Source organism: Amblyomma americanum, chromosome 10 (genome assembly GCF_052857255.1).
Source record: "Amblyomma americanum isolate KBUSLIRL-KWMA chromosome 10, ASM5285725v1, whole genome shotgun sequence".
In the NCBI taxonomy this organism is placed as follows: domain Eukaryota; kingdom Metazoa; phylum Arthropoda; class Arachnida; order Ixodida; family Ixodidae; genus Amblyomma; species Amblyomma americanum.
Window position 1 is genome coordinate 94,904,565 of NC_135506.1, and position 18,745 is coordinate 94,923,309.

The window sequence follows — 18,745 nt, forward strand, 5'->3', positions numbered from 1 at the left end:
CATGGCGTTACCGACGAAGACGTTCGCGTGGCACTGTCGCCCTACGGGAAGGTGTTAGAAGTGACCCGGGAGAAGTGGCGGGCGCTCGGTGTCACTGAAAAAGGGTCGACGACTCGTACAGTTGGACTAAAATTGCATGCCGACGTCAAAATAGACGATATTCCGCATCAGCTCAAGATAGCCGGAGAGCTAACTCTTGTTGTTGTGCCGGGCCGCGCTCCTCAGTGTCTGCGCTGCAAGAGCACCGGGCACATTCGTCGCGACTGCAAAGTGCCGCGCTGTAGTCGTTGTCGTCGTTTCGGCCACGTCGATGCTGATTGCGCAAAGACGCACGCCAGCGTAGCCGGACCAGTGCAGGCAAACGACATATCGGACCACCTGATGGACGAGGAAGACTCAGAGGAAACAGCAAGGACGAGCCGTAACCTGGTTACGCAAGGTGCATCGTCGAACTTTCAAGGGGAACAACTAATTGACGGCGGAGATAAACCCGCAGACAAGCGGCGACATGACGACGCAGAAGGCGGGAACGAGAAGGATGAGGCAAGCACTACGGGCCACCCCTCTCCCGGAGGAGGCGAGAAACCACCCACCGAGCCGGCACCAGTCACCGTGATGGACAGCGACAGTATTAGTGCCGCTGCAAAGCGACCTCACGACGCAGGCGAAAATGAGAAGGAGCTTAGTGTCGTTGCTGCAGACGAGCCGCCAGCCAAGACGACTGTTGGACGGCGTCCTTCATTTCGACCGCTGCCGAACACTTCGGCGGCGCGCAAGACGGCGGAAACGCCGCCTATGCCGCCGTGAGGACCGCCCTGTGCTAGCACACTCCGGATCAAACCGCAGTTGTGAGGTAAGCGCCATGCCCCCGGTTTTCTTTCCCACCTTGCTATGATGACTATGGAAAAGTCCATTCGCGTGGCAACATTAAATGTCCGAGGGCTTGCCTCAAGGAGGAAGCAGAGTCAACTGTACCGCCTGTTAAGCGACTTTGACCTTGACATTCTAGCAGTGCAGGAGACGAAAGTCGAGGGCGACGTGGAAACCGGGGGCATGGTGCAGCAATTCGTAGCGCGATACTGTGCTATTGTGAGCCATTCCGTGGGATATTGTTCAGGCTGCGCATTGGTGGTCCGACATAGTCTAGGAGCTAAAATAGAAGCCGTCACGTCATGCATGTCAGGACGGTTTGTTGTATGTGATTTCTTGTTATCGTCCTTGGAGTGGCGTGTAATCTGTTTGTATGCGCCGACTGTTGCTGGGGAAAGGTGCAGGTTTTTTGAACAGCTAAAACAGTATACCCAGTGTAATAGGTTGGTCATTCTTATTGGTGATTTCAACTGCGTTCTTTCATCCCGGGACAAAACTAGCACCCGACCGTACAAGTATGCAAGCACGACTGCCCTAAATGAAATAATAGGGAACAGTAGTTTGGCGGATGTGGCTGAATGCCTTGGTGGTGGAAGAAATACACAGTACACCCATTTTCAGGCTTCGAGCCACGCTCGTTTGGATAGAGCATACGTAAGCCTTGATTTGGTACCCTTTTGCAAGGAGTACCGAGTGAGCGCTGTTTCATTTACTGATCACTGCTTAGTCAGTTTTCTAGTAGCAAGCACGAAAGAAAGGAAAAGAAGCTTCGAGTGGCAGTTATGGAAATTGAATTCAAAATTACTGGATGATGAAATTTTTATGGCAGACGTGACGACGCAAGTTGATGCAATGAAACATATGGGTAATACGACGTGCAGAGAAAAATGGGAGAACTTCAAGCAGACAGTTAAAATGAAAGCATTGGAGCGGGCGAGCGCTATACGCAGACAAAAGGGGGCAGAGGAAAAAACGATGCGTAGAAACTTGGAAAAATTGATCAGTGAAGAGTGCAGTACACCCGGCATGTTCATGGACGATATTCGCGCACTAAAGCATAAAATAGAACAGTTCGACATCGAAAGATACCACGGTGCTCTGGTGCGAGCGAGAGCTGAAAAGCTGATAGCGGGGGAAGTTCCATCAAAAAGAGCGTTGGGCGCAGAAAAGTGGCACGCGCGGCGCAATCAGATAGTGGAAATTGAAGTTGGTGGAAAAGTTAGTGACACAGCAGAAGATATTGAGCGCGCTTTCTTCGAGCACTACAGTGGGTTATTTGCCAACTGCTCAGTTGACATTGATCGTTTCAAGAAGGACTTCCTTTTGTTGATGCCCAGCCTAGACGACAGTACGAAGGAACTATTGGAGGCAGCTATCTCAGTAGAGGAGGTGAAAAACGCTATTGAAAGCTTGCACCCGGGGAAGTCTCCGGGCCCGGATGGTCTGACCTCAGCCTTTTATAAACGTCTAAAAAGAATAATTTCACCAGTTATAGCTGCTGTCTATAATGAGGCATTCGATCTCAATGTACTGCCGCCTTCCTTCACATCCTCCCACACTGTTCTTATACCGAAATCAGAAGACCCCTCTGTATTGCGCAGAATAACTTCTTACCGTCCAATCTGCCTCACAAATGGAGACTATAAGATAATGATGAAAATTTTGGCTAAGCGATTGCAGACAGCCATTACTGACCTGGTGGGGCCGCATCAAACGTGCGGTATTAAAGGCCGATCTATTTTCTCAAATATACATGTAGCGCGTAGTATCCTTGAGTGCTGCGACGCAATGGGCACACAAGTGGCAATGATCCAAATTGATCTGGAGAAAGCTTTCGATAGGGTGCCTCATGAAATTCTTCTGTGCATTCTAGATCATGTGAATGTGGGTAGAATTATTCGAGGCGGGGTCGCCATGGCGTACCAGGATTGCACGACAAGTCTAATTGTCAACAAGGTTGTGGGTTCACGCATTCCAGTCAAACGCTCGGTGCGCCAGGGTTGCCCTCTTTCGCCACTGTTGTTTTGTTTGTATATAGAGTCATTTTGTTTGAGCGTTATACAGAGCGATTGTATGCGCGGTTTTAAACTACATCAGTTAGAAGTCCGACTGTTGGCTTATGCGGATGATATAGCCATGTTTTGTAATGATTACGACAGTGTAACACAGGCTGTTAAGTGTGTTAAAAGTTTTTGTGCGGCCAGTGGCAGCGCGGTAAACTGGAGTAAGTGCCTGGGATTCTGGCACGGGGATTGGCCGGAGGCCCCAGACACTTTTGCCAACATGAGTTTTACTACGACTCCTGGTAAATACTTGGGAGTTCCTCTTGAGTGTTACAAAGACAGCGAGGCCTACTGGAGGAGTGAAGTGGATAAAATGAGGGAAAGAGTGAATAAATGGAATGGATGGAATTGGTCAATGTTCTCGAGAGCCACAATTTGCAACATATTTTTAGTGAGCAAACTTTGGTATGTCCTTCAAGTCTTGCATTGCTCCAGGGTTCATATCCAAAAATTTCATCGGGTGTTTGCAGTGTTCGTGTGGGCATCTTCCTGGGAAAGATCAAGCCGCACCAAGTTATTTCTACGAGTTCGAAATGGAGGACTCAGTTGGTCACATTTGTTTTTGAGACAGGTTGTCAATCGGTATTTATTTCTTCGGGACGTTAAGCACCCGTTTCTACACACTGTCTGTCAACTTCGCCTGGGGAAGCACTTGCCTAATATGGTAGTCTCTGCTGTCAGTATGCACGGTGGAGTGCATGGTTTTCTACGCGAAGTTGTGGTTTCATGTAGGTTTTTGATGGCGCGGTTTTCACTCCGATACCTGAGTGAAGTCAACCGGAAAAAACTGTATAAAGACCTGTGTAGTGTGGTTCTCCCCGTGCCTTTATATCGGTCCCTTTACAGGGAAGGTATAGGTAACAAGGTACTAAAGCGTGTTAAGGCAATGTTAGTCCCGTCTGGTGTTAAGACTTTCTTTTTCAGATTACACACTGGAAATCTGACTGTCAAACCGTGGATGGCTGAAAAAGGTTTTTTTGTTCCCTGGGGTACTCACTGTATAATATGCAGAAAGGAGGAGACAATTGAGCATGTGTTCCTTGAATGGTGGGATGCTGTGTTCCTTTGGGATGTGCTTCAGCGCACAATCAAAAAAGAATTTCCGCTTGATGGGTACGGAATTCGCTACTTGCCAATTGAAAGTGATGACGGTACCCCATTTGATTTGATCATGCTAATAGCCCTACACAGTATTTGGAAATGCAGAATGGCAGTAAGGCACGCCGATCTCGATGCAAGGCCGGCACGTCAATATTTCAAAGAAAGCATAAGCAACTTTGTTCAGGAGAAAAAGATGCTGGAATGTAGTCCAGAGTGGCTATCACGTGTTGAGTTATTATTGGCGATGAAGGAATTTTAGTATGAGCGTGACCGCACAAGCTGGGCGGCCGTTGTTTTAACAAAGATGTTGATTGTGTTTTAGTGCTTATGTATGAATATGTGCTTTCTTTTCATGTGGGTCAAAATACCGGCAATAAAGAAAAAAAAAGAAATAGCTCAGTTGGGAGAGCGTTAGACTGAAGATCTAAAGGTCCCTGGTTCGATCCCGGGTTTCGGCAGCGCTTTTTTTGTTTCGCTCGAACAGTGCGCATAGTACGCAAGCAGCAGCCTACGCTCCCATCCACGTGCCGAAATAGCTCAGTTGGGAGAGCGTTAGACTGAAGATCTAAAGGTCCCTGGTTCGATCCCGCGTTTCGGCAGCGTTTTTGTTTCGCTCGAACAGTGCGCATAGTACGCAAGCAGCAGCCTACGCTCCCATCCACGTGCCGAAATAGCTCAGTTGGGAGAGCGTTAGACTGAAGATCTAAAGGTCCCTGGTTCGATCCCGGGTTTCGGCAGCGCTTTTTTTTTGTTTCGCTCAAACAGTGCGCATAGTACGCAAGCAGCAGCCTACGCTCCCATCCACGTGCCGAAATAGCTCAGTTGGTAGAGCGTTAGACTGAAGGTCTAAAGGTCCATGGTTCGATCCCGGGTTTCGGCAGCGCTTTTTTTGTTTCGCTCGAACAGTGCGCATAGTACGCAAGCAGCAGCCTACGCTCCCATTCACGAGCCGAAATAGATCAGTTGGGAGAGCGTTAGACTGAAGGTCTAAAGGTCCCTGGTTCGATCCCGGGTTTCGGCAGCGCTTTTTTTTTGTTTCGCTCGAACAGTGCGCATAGTACGCAAGCAGCAGCCTAGGCTCCCATCCACGTGCCGAAATAGCTCAGTTGGGAGAGCGTTAGACTGAAGATCTAAAGGTCCCTGGTTCGATCCCGGGTTTCGGCAGCGTTTATTTTGTTTCGCTCGAACAGTGCGCATAGTACGCAAGCAGCAGCCTATGCTCCCATCCACGTGCCGGAATAGCTCAGTTGGGAGAGCGTTAGACTGAAGATCTAAAGGTCCCTGGTTCGATCCCGGGTTTCGGCAGCGCTTTTTTTTTGTTTCACTCGAACAGTGCGCATACTACGCAAGCAGCCTACGCTCCCATCCGCGTGCCGAAATAGCTCAGTTCGGAGAGCGTTAGACTGAAGATCTAAAGGTCCCTGGTTCGATCCCGGGTTTCGGCAGCGTTTATTTTGTTTCGCTCGAACAGTGCGCATAGTACGCAAGCAGCAGCCTATGCTCCCATCCACGTGCCGGAATAGCTCAGTTGGGAGAGCTTTAGACTGAAGATCTAAAGGTCCCTGGTTCGATCCCGGGTTTCGGCAGCGCTTTTTTTTTGTTTCACTCGAACAGTGCGCATACTACGCAAGCAGCCTACGCTCCCATCCGCGTGCCGAAATAGCTCAGTTCGGAGAGCGTTAGACTGAAGATCTAAAGGTCCCTGGTTCGATCCCGGGTTTCGGCAGCGTTTATTTTGTTTCGCTCGAACAGTGCGCATAGTACGCAAGCAGCAGCCTACGCTCCCATCCACGTGCCGAAATAGCTCAGTTGGGAGAGCGTTAGACTGAAGATCTAAAGGTCCCTGGTTCGATCCCGGGTTTTGGCAGCGTTTATTTTGTTTCGCTCGAGCAGTGCGCATAGTACGCAAGCAGCAGCCTACGCTCCCATCCACGTGCCGAAATAGCTCAGTTGGGAGAGCGTTAGACTGAAGATCTAAAGGTCCCTGGTTCGATCCCGGGTTTCGGCAGCGTTTATTTTGTTTCGCTCGAACAGTGCGCATAGTACGCAAGCAGCAGCCTACGCTCCCATCCACGTGCCGAAATAGCTCAGTTGGGTTTATTCGACTTCCGGCCACCGAGCGTGACGGACGCGTTATCATGAGCTCCGTCGGAGCGCATTCAGCGGCCCAGTCGGGCCGCGGTAACAGGTTTTTTTGCGGCTACTGCCTAAGATTATCAGGTTATTCTGCCCAATCTGCCATCCGGACGCATCGTCGCCAACACCGTTTTCATGCACGGCGATCCAAGAGCCTGGCCCTATCGTGTTGAAGACTACCGGGACACTTTGGCCAACCTTGGTGCGCTTCCCGACGTTGTGGCGTTGGGGGCGTATCAAATGAACCACGTGTGGGCTGTGACAATGACAACTGCTGATGCTGCTCAGAAGCTTCTTTTGGCCGTCGACGTGAAGGTAAAGGATCGCCCATGTTTGCTCATTGATCCGAATAACCGAGAGGTTCGTGTAAAGCTGCACTGGTTGCTGCATGGCGTTACCGACGAAGACGTTCGCGTGGCACTGTCGCCCTACGGGAAGGTGTTAGAAGTGACCCGGGAGAAGTGGCGGGCGCTCGGTGTCACTGAAAAAGGGTCGACGACTCGTACAGTTGGACTAAAATTGCATGCCGACGTCAAAATAGACGATATTCCGCATCAGCTCAAGATAGCCAGAGAGCTAACTCTTGTTGTTGTGCCGGGCCGCGCTCCTCAGTGTCTGCGCTGCAAGAGCACCGGGCACATTCGTCGCGACTGCAAAGTGCCGCGCTGTAGTCGTTGTCGTCGTTTCGGCCACGTCGATGCTGATTGCGCAAAGACGCACGCCAGCGTAGCCGGACCAGTGCAGGCAAACGACATATCGGACCACCTGATGGACGAGGAAGACTCAGAGGAAACAGCAAGGACGAGCCGTAACCTGGTTACGCAAGGTGCATCGTCGAACTGTCAAGGGGAACAACTAATAGACGGCGGAGATAAACCCGCAGACAAGCGGCGACATGACGACGCAGAAGGCGGGAACGAGAAGGATGAGGCAAGCACTACGGGCCACCCCTCTCCCGGAGGAGGCGAGAAACCACCCACCGAGCCGGCACCAGTCACCGTGATGGACAGCGACAGTATTAGTGCCGCTGCAAAGCGACCTCACGACGCAGGCGAAAATGAGAAGGAGCTTAGTGTCGTTGCTGCAGACGAGCCGCCAGCCAAGACGACTGTTGGACGGCGTCCTTCATTTCGACCGCTGCCGAACACTTCGGCGGCGCGCAAGACGGCGGAAACGCCGCCTATGCCGCCGTGAGGACCGCCCTGTGCTAGCACACTCCGGATCAAACCGCAGTTGTGAGGTAAGCGCCATGCCCCCGGTTTTCTTTCCCACCTTGCTATGATGACTATGGAAAAGTCCATTCGCGTGGCAACATTAAATGTCCGAGGGCTTGCCTCAAGGAGGAAGCAGAGTCAACTGTACCGCCTGTTAAGCGACTTTGACCTTGACATTCTAGCAGTGCAGGAGACGAAAGTCGAGGGCGACGTGGAAACCGGGGGCATGGTGCAGCAATTCGTAGCGCGATACTGTGCTATTGTGAGCCATTCCGTGGGATATTGTTCAGGCTGCGCATTGTTGGTCCGACATAGTCTAGGAGCTAAAATAGAAGCCGTCACGTCATGCATGTCAGGACTGTTTGTTGTATGTGATTTCTTGTGATCGTCCTTGGAGTGGCGTGTAATCTGTTTGTATGCGCCGACTGTTGCTGGGGAAAGGTGCAGGTTTTTTGAACAGCTAAAACAGTATACCCAGTGTAATAGGTTGGTCATTCTTATTGGTGATTTCAACTGCGTTCTTTCATCCCGGGACAAAACTAGCACCCGACCGTACAAGTATGCAAGCACGACTGCCCTAAATGAAATAATAGGGAACAGTAGTTTGGCGGATGTGGCTGAATGCCTTGGTGGTGGAAGAAATACACAGTACACCCATTTTCAGGCTTCGAGCAACGCTCGTTTGGATAGAGCATACGTAAGCCTTGATTTGGTACCCTTTTGCAAGGAGTACCGAGTGAGCGCTGTTTCATTTACTGATCACTGCTTAGTCAGTTTTCTAGTAGCAAGCACGAAAGAAAGGAAAAGAAGCTTCGAGTGGCAGTTATGGAAATTGAATTCAAAATTACTGGATGATTAAATTTTTATGGCAGACGTGACGACGCAAGTTGATGCAATGAAACATATGGGTAATACGACGTACAGAGAAAAATGGGAGAACTTCAAGCAGACAGTTAAAATTAAAGCATTGGAGCGGGCGAGCGCTATACGCAGACAAAAGGGGGCAGAGGAAAAAACGATGCGCAGAAACTTGGAAAAATTGATCAGTGAAGAGTGTAGTAGACCCGGCATGTTCATGGACGATATTCGCGCACTAAAGCATAAAATAGAACAGTTCGACATCGAAAGATACCACGGTGCTCTGGTGCGAGCGAGAGCTGAAAAGCTGATAGCGGGGGAAGTTCCATCAAAAAGAGCGTTGGGCGCAGAAAAGTGGCACGCGCGGCGCAATCAGATAGTGGAAATTGAAGTTGGTGGAAAAGTTAGTGACACAGCAGAAGATATTGAGCGCGCTTTCTTCGAGCACTACAGTGGGTTATTTGCCAACTGCTCAGTTGACATTGATCGTTTCAAGAAGGACTTCCTTTTGTTGATGCCCAGCCTAGACGACAGTACGAAGGAATTATTGGAGGCAGCTATCTCAGTAGAGGAGGTGAAAAACGCTATTGAAAGCTTGCAGCCGGGGAAGTCTCCGGGCCCGGATGGTCTGACCTCAGCCTTTTATAAACGTCTAAAAAGAACAATTTCACCAGTTTTAGCTGCTGTCTATAATGAGGCATTCGATCTCAATGTACTGCCGCCTTCCTTCACATCCTCCCACACTGTTCTTATACCGAAATCAGAAGACCCCTCTGTATTGCGCAGAGTAACTTCTTACCGTTCAATTTGCCTCACAAATGGAGACTATAAGATAATGATGAAAATTTTGGCTAAGCGATTGCAGACAGTCATTACTGACCTGGTGGGGCCGCATCGGACGTGCGGTATTAAAGGCCGATCTATTTTCTCAAATATACATGTGGCGCGTAGTATCCTTGAGTGCTGCGACGCAATGGGCACACAAGTGGCAATGATCCAAATTGATCTGGAGAAAGCTTTCGATAGGGTGCCTCATGAAATTCTTCTGTGCATTCTAGATCATGTGAATGTGGGTAGAATTATTCGAGGCGGGGTCGCCATGGCGTACCAGGATTGCACGACAAGTCTAATTGTCAACAAGGTTGTGGGTTCACGCATTCCAGTCAAACGCTCGGTGCGCCAGGGTTGCCCTCTTTCGCCACTGTTGTTTTGTTTGTATATAGAGTCATTTTGTTTGAGCGTGATACAGAGCGATTGTATGCGCGGTTTTAAACTACATCAGTTAGAAGTCCGACTGTTGGCTTATTGCGGATGATATAGCCATGTTTTGTAATGATTACGACAGTGTAACACAGGCTGTTAAGTGTGTTAAAAGTTTTTGTGCGGCCAGTGGCAGCGCGGTAAACTGGAGTAAGTGCCTGGGATTCTGGCACGGGGATTGGCCGGAGGCCCCAGACACTTTTGCCAACATGAGTTTTACTACGACTCCTGTTAAATACTTGGGAGTTCCTCTTGAGTGTTACAAAGACAGCGAGGCCTACTGGAGGAGTGAAGTGGATAAAATGAGGGAAAGAGTGAATAAATGAAATGGGTGGAATTGGTCAATGTTCTCGAGAGCCACAATTTGCAACATATTTTTAGTGAGCAAACTTTGGTATGTCCTTCAAGTCTTGCATTGCTCCAGGGTTCATATCCAAAAATTTCATCGGGTGTTTGCAGTGTTCGTGTGGGCATCTTCCTGGGAAAGATCAAGCCGCACCAAGTTATTTCTACGAGTTCGAAATGGAGGACTCAGTTGGTCACATTTGTTTTTGAGACAGGTTGTCAATCGGTATTTATTTCTTCGGGACGTTAAGCACCCGTTTCTACACACTGTCTGTCAACTTCGCCTGGGGAAGCACTTGCCTAATATGGTAGTCTCTGCTGTCAGTATGCACGGTGGAGTGCATGGTTTTCTACGCGAAGTTGTGGTTTCATGTAGGTTTTTGATGGCGCGGTTTTCACTCCGATACCTGAGTGAAGTCAACCGGAAAAAACTGTATAAAGACCTGTGTAGTGTGGTTCTCCCCGTGCCTTTATATCGGTCCCTTTACAGGGAAGGTATAGGTAACAAGGTACTAAAGCGTGTTAAGGCAATGTTAGTCCCGTCTGGTGTTAAGACTTTCTTTTTCAGATTACACACTGGAAATCTGACTGTCAAACCGTGGATGGCTGAAAAAGGTTTTTTTGTTCCCTGGGGTACTCACTGTATAATATGCAGAAAGGAGGAAACAATTGAGCATGTGTTCCTTGAATGCTGGGATGCTGTGTTCCTTTGGGATGTGCTTCAGCGCACAATCAAAAAAGAATTTCCGCTTGATGGGTACGGAATTCGCTACTTGCCAATTGAAAGTGATGACGGTACCCCATTTGATTTGATCATGCTAATAGCCCTACACAGTATTTGGAAATGCAGAATGGCAGTAAGGCACGCCGATCTCGATGCAAGACCGGCACGTCAATATTTCAAAGAAAGCATAAGCAACTTTGTTCAGGAGAAAAAGATGCTGAAATGTAGTCCAGAGTGGCTGTCACGTGTTGAGTTATTATTGGCGATGAAGGAATTTTAGCATGAGCGTGACCGCACAAGCTGAGCGGCCGTTGTTTTAACAAAGATGTTGATTGTGTTTTAGTGCTTATGTATGAATATGTGCTTTCTTTTCATGTGGGTCAAAATAGCGGCAATAAAGAAAAAAAAAAAAGAGAGCGTTAGACTGAAGATCTAAAGGTCCCTGGTTCGATCCCGGGTTTCGGCAGCGTTTATTTTGTTTCGCTCGAACAGTGCGCATAGTACGCAAGCAGCAGCCTACGCTCCCATCCACGTGCCGAAATAGCTCAGTTGGGTTTATTCGACTTCCGGCCACCGAGCGTGACGGACGCGTTATCATGAGCTCCGTCGGAGCGCATTCAGCGGCCCAGTCGGGCCGCGGTAACAGGTTTTTTTGCGGCTACTGCCTAAGATTATCAGGTTATTCTGCCCAATCTGCCATCCGGACGCATCGTCGCCAACACCGTTTTCATGCACGGCGATCCAAGAGCCTGGCCCTATCGTGTTGAAGACTACCGGGACACTTTGGCCAACCTTGGTGCGCTTCCCGACGTTGTGGCGTTGGGGGCGTATCAAATGAACCACGTGTGGGCTGTGACAATGACAACTGCTGATGCTGCTCAGAAGCTTCTTTTGGCCGTCGACGTGAAGGTAAAGGATCGCCCATGTTTGCTCATTGATCCGAATAACCGAGAGGTTCGTGTAAAGCTGCACTGGTTGCTGCATGGCGTTACCGACGAAGACGTTCGCGTGGCACTGTCGCCCTACGGGAAGGTGTTAGAAGTGACCCGGGAGAAGTGGCGGGCGCTCGGTGTCACTGAAAAAGGGTCGACGACTCGTACAGTTGGACTAAAATTGCATGCCGACGTCAAAATAGACGATATTCCGCATCAGCTCAAGATAGCCGGAGAGCTAACTCTTGTTGTTGTGCCGGGCCGCGCTCCTCAGTGTCTGCGCTGCAAGAGCACCGGGCACATTCGTCGCGACTGCAAAGTGCCGCGCTGTAGTCGTTGTCGTCGTTTCGGCCACGTCGATGCTGATTGCGCAAAGACGCACGCCAGCGTAGCCGGTCCAGTGCAGGCAAACGACATATCGGACCACCTGATGGACGAGGAAGACTCAGAGGAAACAGCAAGGACGAGCCGTAACCTGGTTACGCAAGGTGCATCGTCGAACTTTCAAGGGGAACAACTAATTGACGGCGGAGATAAACCCGCAGACAAGCGGCGACATGACGACGCAGAAGGCGGGAACGAGAAGGATGAGGCAAGCACTACGGGCCACCCCTCTCCCGGAGGAGGCGAGAAACCACCCACCGAGCCGGCACCAGTCACCGTGATGGACAGCGACAGTATTAGTGCCGCTGCAAAGCGACCTCACGACGCAGGCGAAAATGAGAAGGAGCTTAGTGTCGTTGCTGCAGACGAGCCGCCAGCCAAGACGACTGTTGGACGGCGTCCTTCATTTCGACCGCTGCCGAACACTTCGGCGGCGCGCAAGACGGCGGAAACGCCGCCTATGCCGCCGTGAGGACCGCCCTGTGCTAGCACACTCCGGATCAAACCGCAGTTGTGAGGTAAGCGCCATGCCCCCGGTTTTCTTTCCCACCTTGCTATGATGACTATGGATAAGTTCATTCGCGTGGCAACTTTAAATGTCCGAGGGCTTGCCTCAAGGAGGAAGCAGAGTCAACTGTACCGCCTGTTAAGCGACTTTGACCTTGACATTCTAGCAGTGCAGGAGACGAAAGTCGAGGGCGACGTGGAAACCGGGGGCATGGTGCAGCAATTCGTAGCGCGATACTGTGCTATTGTGAGCCATTCCGTGGGATATTGTTCAGGCTGCGCATTGGTGGTCCGACATAGTCTAGGAGCTAAAATAGAAGCCGTCACGTCATGCATGTCAGGACGGTTTGTTGTATGTGATTTCTTGTTATCGTCCTTGGAGTGGCGTGTAATCTGTTTGTATGCGCCGACTGTTGCTGGGGAAAGGTGCAGGTTTTTTGAACAGCTAAAACAGTATACCCAGTGTAATAGGTTGGTCATTCTTATTGGTGATTTCAACTGCGTTCTTTCATCCCGGGACAAAACTAGCACCCGACCGTACAAGTATGCAAGCACGACTGCCCTAAATGAAATAATAGGGAACAGTAGTTTGGCGGATGTGGCTGAATGCCTTGGTGGTGGAAGAAATACACAGTACACCCATTTTCAGGCTTCGAGCCACGCTCGTTTGGATAGAGCATACGTAAGCCTTGATTTGGTACCCTTTTGCAAGGAGTACCGAGTGAGCGCTGTTTCATTTACTGATCACTGCTTAGTCAGTTTTCTAGTAGCAAGCACGAAAGAAAGGAAAAGAAGCTTCGAGTGGCAGTTATGGAAATTGAATTCAAAATTACTGGATGATGAAATTTTTATGGCAGACGTGACGACGCAAGTTGATGCAATGAAACATATGGGTAATACGACGTGCAGAGAAAAATGGGAGAACTTCAAGCAGACAGTTAAAATGAAAGCATTGGAGCGGGCGAGCGCTATACGCAGACAAAAGGGGGCAGAGGAAAAAACGATGCGTAGAAACTTGGAAAAATTGATCAGTGAAGAGTGCAGTACACCCGGCATGTTCATGGACGATATTCGCGCACTAAAGCATAAAATAGAACAGTTCGACATCGAAAGATACCACGGTGCTCTGGTGCGAGCGAGAGCTGAAAAGCTGATAGCGGGGGAAGTTCCATCAAAAAGAGCGTTGGGCGCAGAAAAGTGGCACGCGCGGCGCAATCAGATAGTGGAAATTGAAGTTGGTGGAAAAGTTAGTGACACAGCAGAAGATATTGAGCGCGCTTTCTTCGAGCACTACAGTGGGTTATTTGCCAACTGCTCAGTTGACATTGATCGTTTCAAGAAGGACTTCCTTTTGTTGATGCCCAGCCTAGACGACAGTACGAAGGAACTATTGGAGGCAGCTATCTCAGTAGAGGAGGTGAAAAACGCTATTGAAAGCTTGCACCCGGGGAAGTCTCCGGGCCCGGATGGTCTGACCTCAGCCTTTTATAAACGTCTAAAAAGAATAATTTCACCAGTTATAGCTGCTGTCTATAATGAGGCATTCGATCTCAATGTACTGCCGCCTTCCTTCACATCCTCCCACACTGTTCTTATACCGAAATCAGAAGACCCCTCTGTATTGCGCAGAATAACTTCTTACCGTCCAATCTGCCTCACAAATGGAGACTATAAGATAATGATGAAAATTTTGGCTAAGCGATTGCAGACAGCCATTACTGACCTGGTGGGGCCGCATCAAACGTGCGGTATTAAAGGCCGATCTATTTTCTCAAATATACATGTAGCGCGTAGTATCCTTGAGTGCTGCGACGCAATGGGCACACAAGTGGCAATGATCCAAATTGATCTGGAGAAAGCTTTCGATAGGGTGCCTCATGAAATTCTTCTGTGCATTCTAGATCATGTGAATGTGGGTAGAATTATTCGAGGCGGGGTCGCCATGGCGTACCAGGATTGCACGACAAGTCTAATTGTCAACAAGGTTGTGGGTTCACGCATTCCAGTCAAACGCTCGGTGCGCCAGGGTTGCCCTCTTTCGCCACTGTTGTTTTGTTTGTATATAGAGTCATTTTGTTTGAGCGTTATACAGAGCGATTGTATGCGCGGTTTTAAACTACATCAGTTAGAAGTCCGACTGTTGGCTTATGCGGATGATATAGCCATGTTTTGTAATGATTACGACAGTGTAACACAGGCTGTTAAGTGTGTTAAAAGTTTTTGTGCGGCCAGTGGCAGCGCGGTAAACTGGAGTAAGTGCCTGGGATTCTGGCACGGGGATTGGCCGGAGGCCCCAGACACTTTTGCCAACATGAGTTTTACTACGACTCCTGGTAAATACTTGGGAGTTCCTCTTGAGTGTTACAAAGACAGCGAGGCCTACTGGAGGAGTGAAGTGGATAAAATGAGGGAAAGAGTGAATAAATGGAATGGATGGAATTGGTCAATGTTCTCGAGAGCCACAATTTGCAACATATTTTTAGTGAGCAAACTTTGGTATGTCCTTCAAGTCTTGCATTGCTCCAGGGTTCATATCCAAAAATTTCATCGGGTGTTTGCAGTGTTCGTGTGGGCATCTTCCTGGGAAAGATCAAGCCGCACCAAGTTATTTCTACGAGTTCGAAATGGAGGACTCAGTTTGTCACATTTGTTTTTGAGACAGGTTGTCAATCGGTATTTTTTTCTTCGGGACGTTAAGCACCCGTTTCTACACACTGTCTGTCAACTTCGCCTGGGGAAGCACTTGCCTAATATGGTTGTCTCTGCTGGCAGTATGCCCGGTGGAGTGCATGGTTTTCTACGCGAAGTTGTGGTTTCATGTAGGTTTTTGATGGCGCGGTTTTCACTCCAATACCTGAGTGAAGTCAACCGGAAAAAACTGTATAAAGACCTTAGTAGTGTGGTTCTCCCCGTGCCTTTATATCGGTCCCTTTACAGGGAAGGTATAGGTAACAAGGTACTAAAGCGTGTTAAGGCAATATTAGTCCCGTCTGGTGTTAAGACTTTCTTTTTCAAATTACACACTGGAACTCTGACTGTCAAACCGTGGATGGCTGAAAAAGGTTTTTTTGTTCCCTGGGGTACTCACTGTATAATATGCAGAAAGGAGGAGACAATTGAGCATGTGTTCCTTGAATGGTGGGATGCTGTGTTCCTTTGGGATGTGCTTCAGCGCACAATCAAAAAAGAATTTCCGCTTGATGGGTACGGAATTCGCTACTTGCCAATTGAAAGTGATGACGGTACCCCATTTGATTTGATCATGCTAATAGCCCTACACAGTATTTGGAAATGCAGAATGGCAGTAAGGCACGCCGATCTCGATGCAAGGCCGGCACGTCAATATTTCAAAGAAAGCATAAGCAACTTTGTTCAGGAGAAAAAGATGCTGGAATGTAGTCCAGAGTGGCTATCACGTGTTGAGTTATTATTGGCGATGAAGGAATTTTAGTATGAGCGTGACCGCACAAGCTGGGCGGCCGTTGTTTTAACAAAGATGTTGATTGTGTTTTAGTGCTTATGTATGAATATGTGCTTTCTTTTCATGTGGGTCAAAATACCGGCAATAAAGAAAAAAAAAGAAATAGCTCAGTTGGGAGAGCGTTAGACTGAAGATCTAAAGGTCCCTGGTTCGATCCCGGGTTTCGGCAGCGCTTTTTTTGTTTCGCTCGAACAGTGCGCATAGTACGCAAGCAGCAGCCTACGCTCCCATCCACGTGCCGAAATAGCTCAGTTGGGAGAGCGTTAGACTGAAGATCTAAAGGTCCCTGGTTCGATCCCGCGTTTCGGCAGCGTTTTTGTTTCGCTCGAACAGTGCGCATAGTACGCAAGCAGCAGCCTACGCTCCCATCCACGTGCCGAAATAGCTCAGTTGGGAGAGCGTTAGACTGAAGATCTAAAGGTCCCTGGTTCGATCCCGGGTTTCGGCAGCGCTTTTTTTTTGTTTCGCTCAAACAGTGCGCATAGTACGCAAGCAGCAGCCTACGCTCCCATCCACGTGCCGAAATAGCTCAGTTGGTAGAGCGTTAGACTGAAGGTCTAAAGGTCCATGGTTCGATCCCGGGTTTCGGCAGCGCTTTTTTTGTTTCGCTCGAACAGTGCGCATAGTACGCAAGCAGCAGCCTACGCTCCCATTCACGAGCCGAAATAGATCAGTTGGGAGAGCGTTAGACTGAAGGTCTAAAGGTCCCTGGTTCGATCCCGGGTTTCGGCAGCGCTTTTTTTTTGTTTCGCTCGAACAGTGCGCATAGTACGCAAGCAGCAGCCTAGGCTCCCATCCACGTGCCGAAATAGCTCAGTTGGGAGAGCGTTAGACTGAAGATCTAAAGGTCCCTGGTTCGATCCCGGGTTTCGGCAGCGTTTATTTTGTTTCGCTCGAACAGTGCGCATAGTACGCAAGCAGCAGCCTATGCTCCCATCCACGTGCCGGAATAGCTCAGTTGGGAGAGCGTTAGACTGAAGATCTAAAGGTCCCTGGTTCGATCCCGGGTTTCGGCAGCGCTTTTTTTTTGTTTCACTCGAACAGTGCGCATACTACGCAAGCAGCCTACGCTCCCATCCGCGTGCCGAAATAGCTCAGTTCGGAGAGCGTTAGACTGAAGATCTAAAGGTCCCTGGTTCGATCCCGGGTTTCGGCAGCGTTTATTTTGTTTCGCTCGAACAGTGCGCATAGTACGCAAGCAGCAGCCTATGCTCCCATCCACGTGCCGGAATAGCTCAGTTGGGAGAGCTTTAGACTGAAGATCTAAAGGTCCCTGGTTCGATCCCGGGTTTCGGCAGCGCTTTTTTTTTGTTTCACTCGAACAGTGCGCATACTACGCAAGCAGCCTACGCTCCCATCCGCGTGCCGAAATAGCTCAGTTCGGAGAGCGTTAGACTGAAGATCTAAAGGTCCCTGGTTCGATCCCGGGTTTCGGCAGCGTTTATTTTGTTTCGCTCGAACAGTGCGCATAGTACGCAAGCAGCAGCCTACGCTCCCATCCACGTGCCGAAATAGCTCAGTTGGGAGAGCGTTAGACTGAAGATCTAAAGGTCCCTGGTTCGATCCCGGGTTTTGGCAGCGTTTATTTTGTTTCGCTCGAGCAGTGCGCATAGTACGCAAGCAGCAGCCTACGCTCCCATCCACGTGCCGAAATAGCTCAGTTGGGAGAGCGTTAGACTGAAGATCTAAAGGTCCCTGGTTCGATCCCGGGTTTCGGTAGCGCTTTTTTTTGTTTCGCTCGAACAGTGCGCATAGTACGCAAGCAGCAGCCTACGCTCCCATCCACGTGCCGAAATAGCTCAGTTGGGAGAGCGTTAGACTGAAGATCTAAAGGTCCCTGGTTCGATCCCGGGTTTCGGCAGCGTTTATTTTTTTTCGCTCGAACAGTGCGCATAGTACGCAAGCAGCACCCTACGCTCCCATCCACGTGCCGAAATAGCTCAGTTGGGAGAGCGTTAGACTGAAGATCTAAAGGTCCCTGGTTCGATCCCGGGTTTCGGCAGCTCTTTTTTTTTGTTTCGCTCGAACAGTGCGCATAGTACGCAAGCAGCAGCCTACACTCCCATCCACGTGCCGAAATACCTCAGTTGGGGGGATTCGACTTCCGGCCACCGAGCGTGACGGACGTGCGATGACGGGCTCCGTTGGAGCAGCTACAGCGGTCATGTCTGGCCGCGGAAACAGGGCTTTTGCCTCGGATGAAGAGTATCAGGTGATTCTGCCTACCCTTCCTACAGGACGTGTTGTGTTGAACACAGTTTTTTTGCACGCTGACGTGCGGGCCCGTCCTTATCGGGTCGAAGATTTCAGGGATGCGCTGGCTCAGCTGATGCTGCTCCCCGAGGTTATCGCCTTGGGGGCGTATCGCATGAGCCATGTATGGGCTGTTACTTTCGCGAGTGCTGAGGCGGTGACGAAAATTCTTTCTGCCGGAGACCTGAAAGTCAAGGACCGCCGCTGTCTCGTCATCGACCCGGCAAACCAGGATGTCCCCGTCAAGCTGCACTGGCTGCTGCACAACGTGCCCGACGAAGACGTGAGGGTAGCCTTTGCTCCGTACGGCAAGGTGAGCGAAGTCTCCAAGGAGCGGTGGCGCGTCCAGGGTGTCGCCAGCAAGGGGTCGACGACACGCTTGGTTTCATTGAAAATGAATCCTGGCGTGAAGCTGGAAGACCTCCCTCACGAAGTCAGGGTTGGCGGTGAGCTGGCTCTCGTGGTTGTACCGGGCAGAGCTCGGCTGTGTCTGCGCTGCCACGGTACTGGGCACATTCGCCGTGAGTGCAAGGTTCCACGATGCGGCGCCTGTCGTCGCTACGGGCACGAAGAAAGCAGCTGCGTACGCACGTACGCGAGTGCTGCCGTCCCAGTCA

At 49.9% G+C, this 18,745-nt stretch overlaps 24 non-coding genes across 24 annotated transcripts; all 24 read left to right on the top strand.

Annotated features, from left to right (window-relative positions):
• The first annotated feature begins 4,560 nt into the window (after positions 1–4,560).
• Positions 4,561–4,633, top strand: TRNAF-GAA (transfer RNA phenylalanine (anticodon GAA)). The gene has a single exon. It is a non-coding gene; the product is annotated as a tRNA-Phe (tRNA).
• A 65-nt stretch (positions 4,634–4,698) lies between these two features.
• Positions 4,699–4,771, top strand: TRNAF-GAA (transfer RNA phenylalanine (anticodon GAA)). The gene has a single exon. It is a non-coding gene; the product is annotated as a tRNA-Phe (tRNA).
• A 70-nt stretch (positions 4,772–4,841) lies between these two features.
• TRNAF-GAA (transfer RNA phenylalanine (anticodon GAA)) lies at positions 4,842–4,914 on the top strand. The gene has a single exon. It is a non-coding gene; the product is annotated as a tRNA-Phe (tRNA).
• A 68-nt stretch (positions 4,915–4,982) lies between these two features.
• Positions 4,983–5,055, top strand: TRNAF-GAA (transfer RNA phenylalanine (anticodon GAA)). Its single transcript has one exon. It is a non-coding gene; the product is annotated as a tRNA-Phe (tRNA).
• A 70-nt stretch (positions 5,056–5,125) lies between these two features.
• TRNAF-GAA (transfer RNA phenylalanine (anticodon GAA)) lies at positions 5,126–5,198 on the top strand. The gene has a single exon. It is a non-coding gene; the product is annotated as a tRNA-Phe (tRNA).
• A 68-nt stretch (positions 5,199–5,266) lies between these two features.
• TRNAF-GAA (transfer RNA phenylalanine (anticodon GAA)) lies at positions 5,267–5,339 on the top strand. The gene has a single exon. It is a non-coding gene; the product is annotated as a tRNA-Phe (tRNA).
• Positions 5,340–5,406: 67 nt separating this feature from the next.
• TRNAF-GAA (transfer RNA phenylalanine (anticodon GAA)) lies at positions 5,407–5,479 on the top strand. The gene has a single exon. It is a non-coding gene; the product is annotated as a tRNA-Phe (tRNA).
• A 68-nt stretch (positions 5,480–5,547) lies between these two features.
• TRNAF-GAA (transfer RNA phenylalanine (anticodon GAA)) lies at positions 5,548–5,620 on the top strand. The gene has a single exon. It is a non-coding gene; the product is annotated as a tRNA-Phe (tRNA).
• Positions 5,621–5,687: 67 nt separating this feature from the next.
• Positions 5,688–5,760, top strand: TRNAF-GAA (transfer RNA phenylalanine (anticodon GAA)). Its single transcript has one exon. It is a non-coding gene; the product is annotated as a tRNA-Phe (tRNA).
• Positions 5,761–5,828: 68 nt separating this feature from the next.
• TRNAF-GAA (transfer RNA phenylalanine (anticodon GAA)) lies at positions 5,829–5,901 on the top strand. Its single transcript has one exon. It is a non-coding gene; the product is annotated as a tRNA-Phe (tRNA).
• A 68-nt stretch (positions 5,902–5,969) lies between these two features.
• Positions 5,970–6,042, top strand: TRNAF-GAA (transfer RNA phenylalanine (anticodon GAA)). The gene has a single exon. It is a non-coding gene; the product is annotated as a tRNA-Phe (tRNA).
• A 10,070-nt stretch (positions 6,043–16,112) lies between these two features.
• On the top strand, positions 16,113–16,185 carry TRNAF-GAA (transfer RNA phenylalanine (anticodon GAA)). Its single transcript has one exon. It is a non-coding gene; the product is annotated as a tRNA-Phe (tRNA).
• Positions 16,186–16,250: 65 nt separating this feature from the next.
• TRNAF-GAA (transfer RNA phenylalanine (anticodon GAA)) lies at positions 16,251–16,323 on the top strand. Its single transcript has one exon. It is a non-coding gene; the product is annotated as a tRNA-Phe (tRNA).
• A 70-nt stretch (positions 16,324–16,393) lies between these two features.
• TRNAF-GAA (transfer RNA phenylalanine (anticodon GAA)) lies at positions 16,394–16,466 on the top strand. Its single transcript has one exon. It is a non-coding gene; the product is annotated as a tRNA-Phe (tRNA).
• Positions 16,467–16,534: 68 nt separating this feature from the next.
• TRNAF-GAA (transfer RNA phenylalanine (anticodon GAA)) lies at positions 16,535–16,607 on the top strand. The gene has a single exon. It is a non-coding gene; the product is annotated as a tRNA-Phe (tRNA).
• Positions 16,608–16,677: 70 nt separating this feature from the next.
• TRNAF-GAA (transfer RNA phenylalanine (anticodon GAA)) lies at positions 16,678–16,750 on the top strand. The gene has a single exon. It is a non-coding gene; the product is annotated as a tRNA-Phe (tRNA).
• Positions 16,751–16,818: 68 nt separating this feature from the next.
• On the top strand, positions 16,819–16,891 carry TRNAF-GAA (transfer RNA phenylalanine (anticodon GAA)). The gene has a single exon. It is a non-coding gene; the product is annotated as a tRNA-Phe (tRNA).
• Positions 16,892–16,958: 67 nt separating this feature from the next.
• TRNAF-GAA (transfer RNA phenylalanine (anticodon GAA)) lies at positions 16,959–17,031 on the top strand. The gene has a single exon. It is a non-coding gene; the product is annotated as a tRNA-Phe (tRNA).
• Positions 17,032–17,099: 68 nt separating this feature from the next.
• TRNAF-GAA (transfer RNA phenylalanine (anticodon GAA)) lies at positions 17,100–17,172 on the top strand. Its single transcript has one exon. It is a non-coding gene; the product is annotated as a tRNA-Phe (tRNA).
• Positions 17,173–17,239: 67 nt separating this feature from the next.
• Positions 17,240–17,312, top strand: TRNAF-GAA (transfer RNA phenylalanine (anticodon GAA)). The gene has a single exon. It is a non-coding gene; the product is annotated as a tRNA-Phe (tRNA).
• Positions 17,313–17,380: 68 nt separating this feature from the next.
• On the top strand, positions 17,381–17,453 carry TRNAF-GAA (transfer RNA phenylalanine (anticodon GAA)). The gene has a single exon. It is a non-coding gene; the product is annotated as a tRNA-Phe (tRNA).
• Positions 17,454–17,521: 68 nt separating this feature from the next.
• Positions 17,522–17,594, top strand: TRNAF-GAA (transfer RNA phenylalanine (anticodon GAA)). Its single transcript has one exon. It is a non-coding gene; the product is annotated as a tRNA-Phe (tRNA).
• A 69-nt stretch (positions 17,595–17,663) lies between these two features.
• TRNAF-GAA (transfer RNA phenylalanine (anticodon GAA)) lies at positions 17,664–17,736 on the top strand. The gene has a single exon. It is a non-coding gene; the product is annotated as a tRNA-Phe (tRNA).
• Positions 17,737–17,804: 68 nt separating this feature from the next.
• On the top strand, positions 17,805–17,877 carry TRNAF-GAA (transfer RNA phenylalanine (anticodon GAA)). Its single transcript has one exon. It is a non-coding gene; the product is annotated as a tRNA-Phe (tRNA).
• Positions 17,878–18,745: the final 868 nt, after the last annotated feature.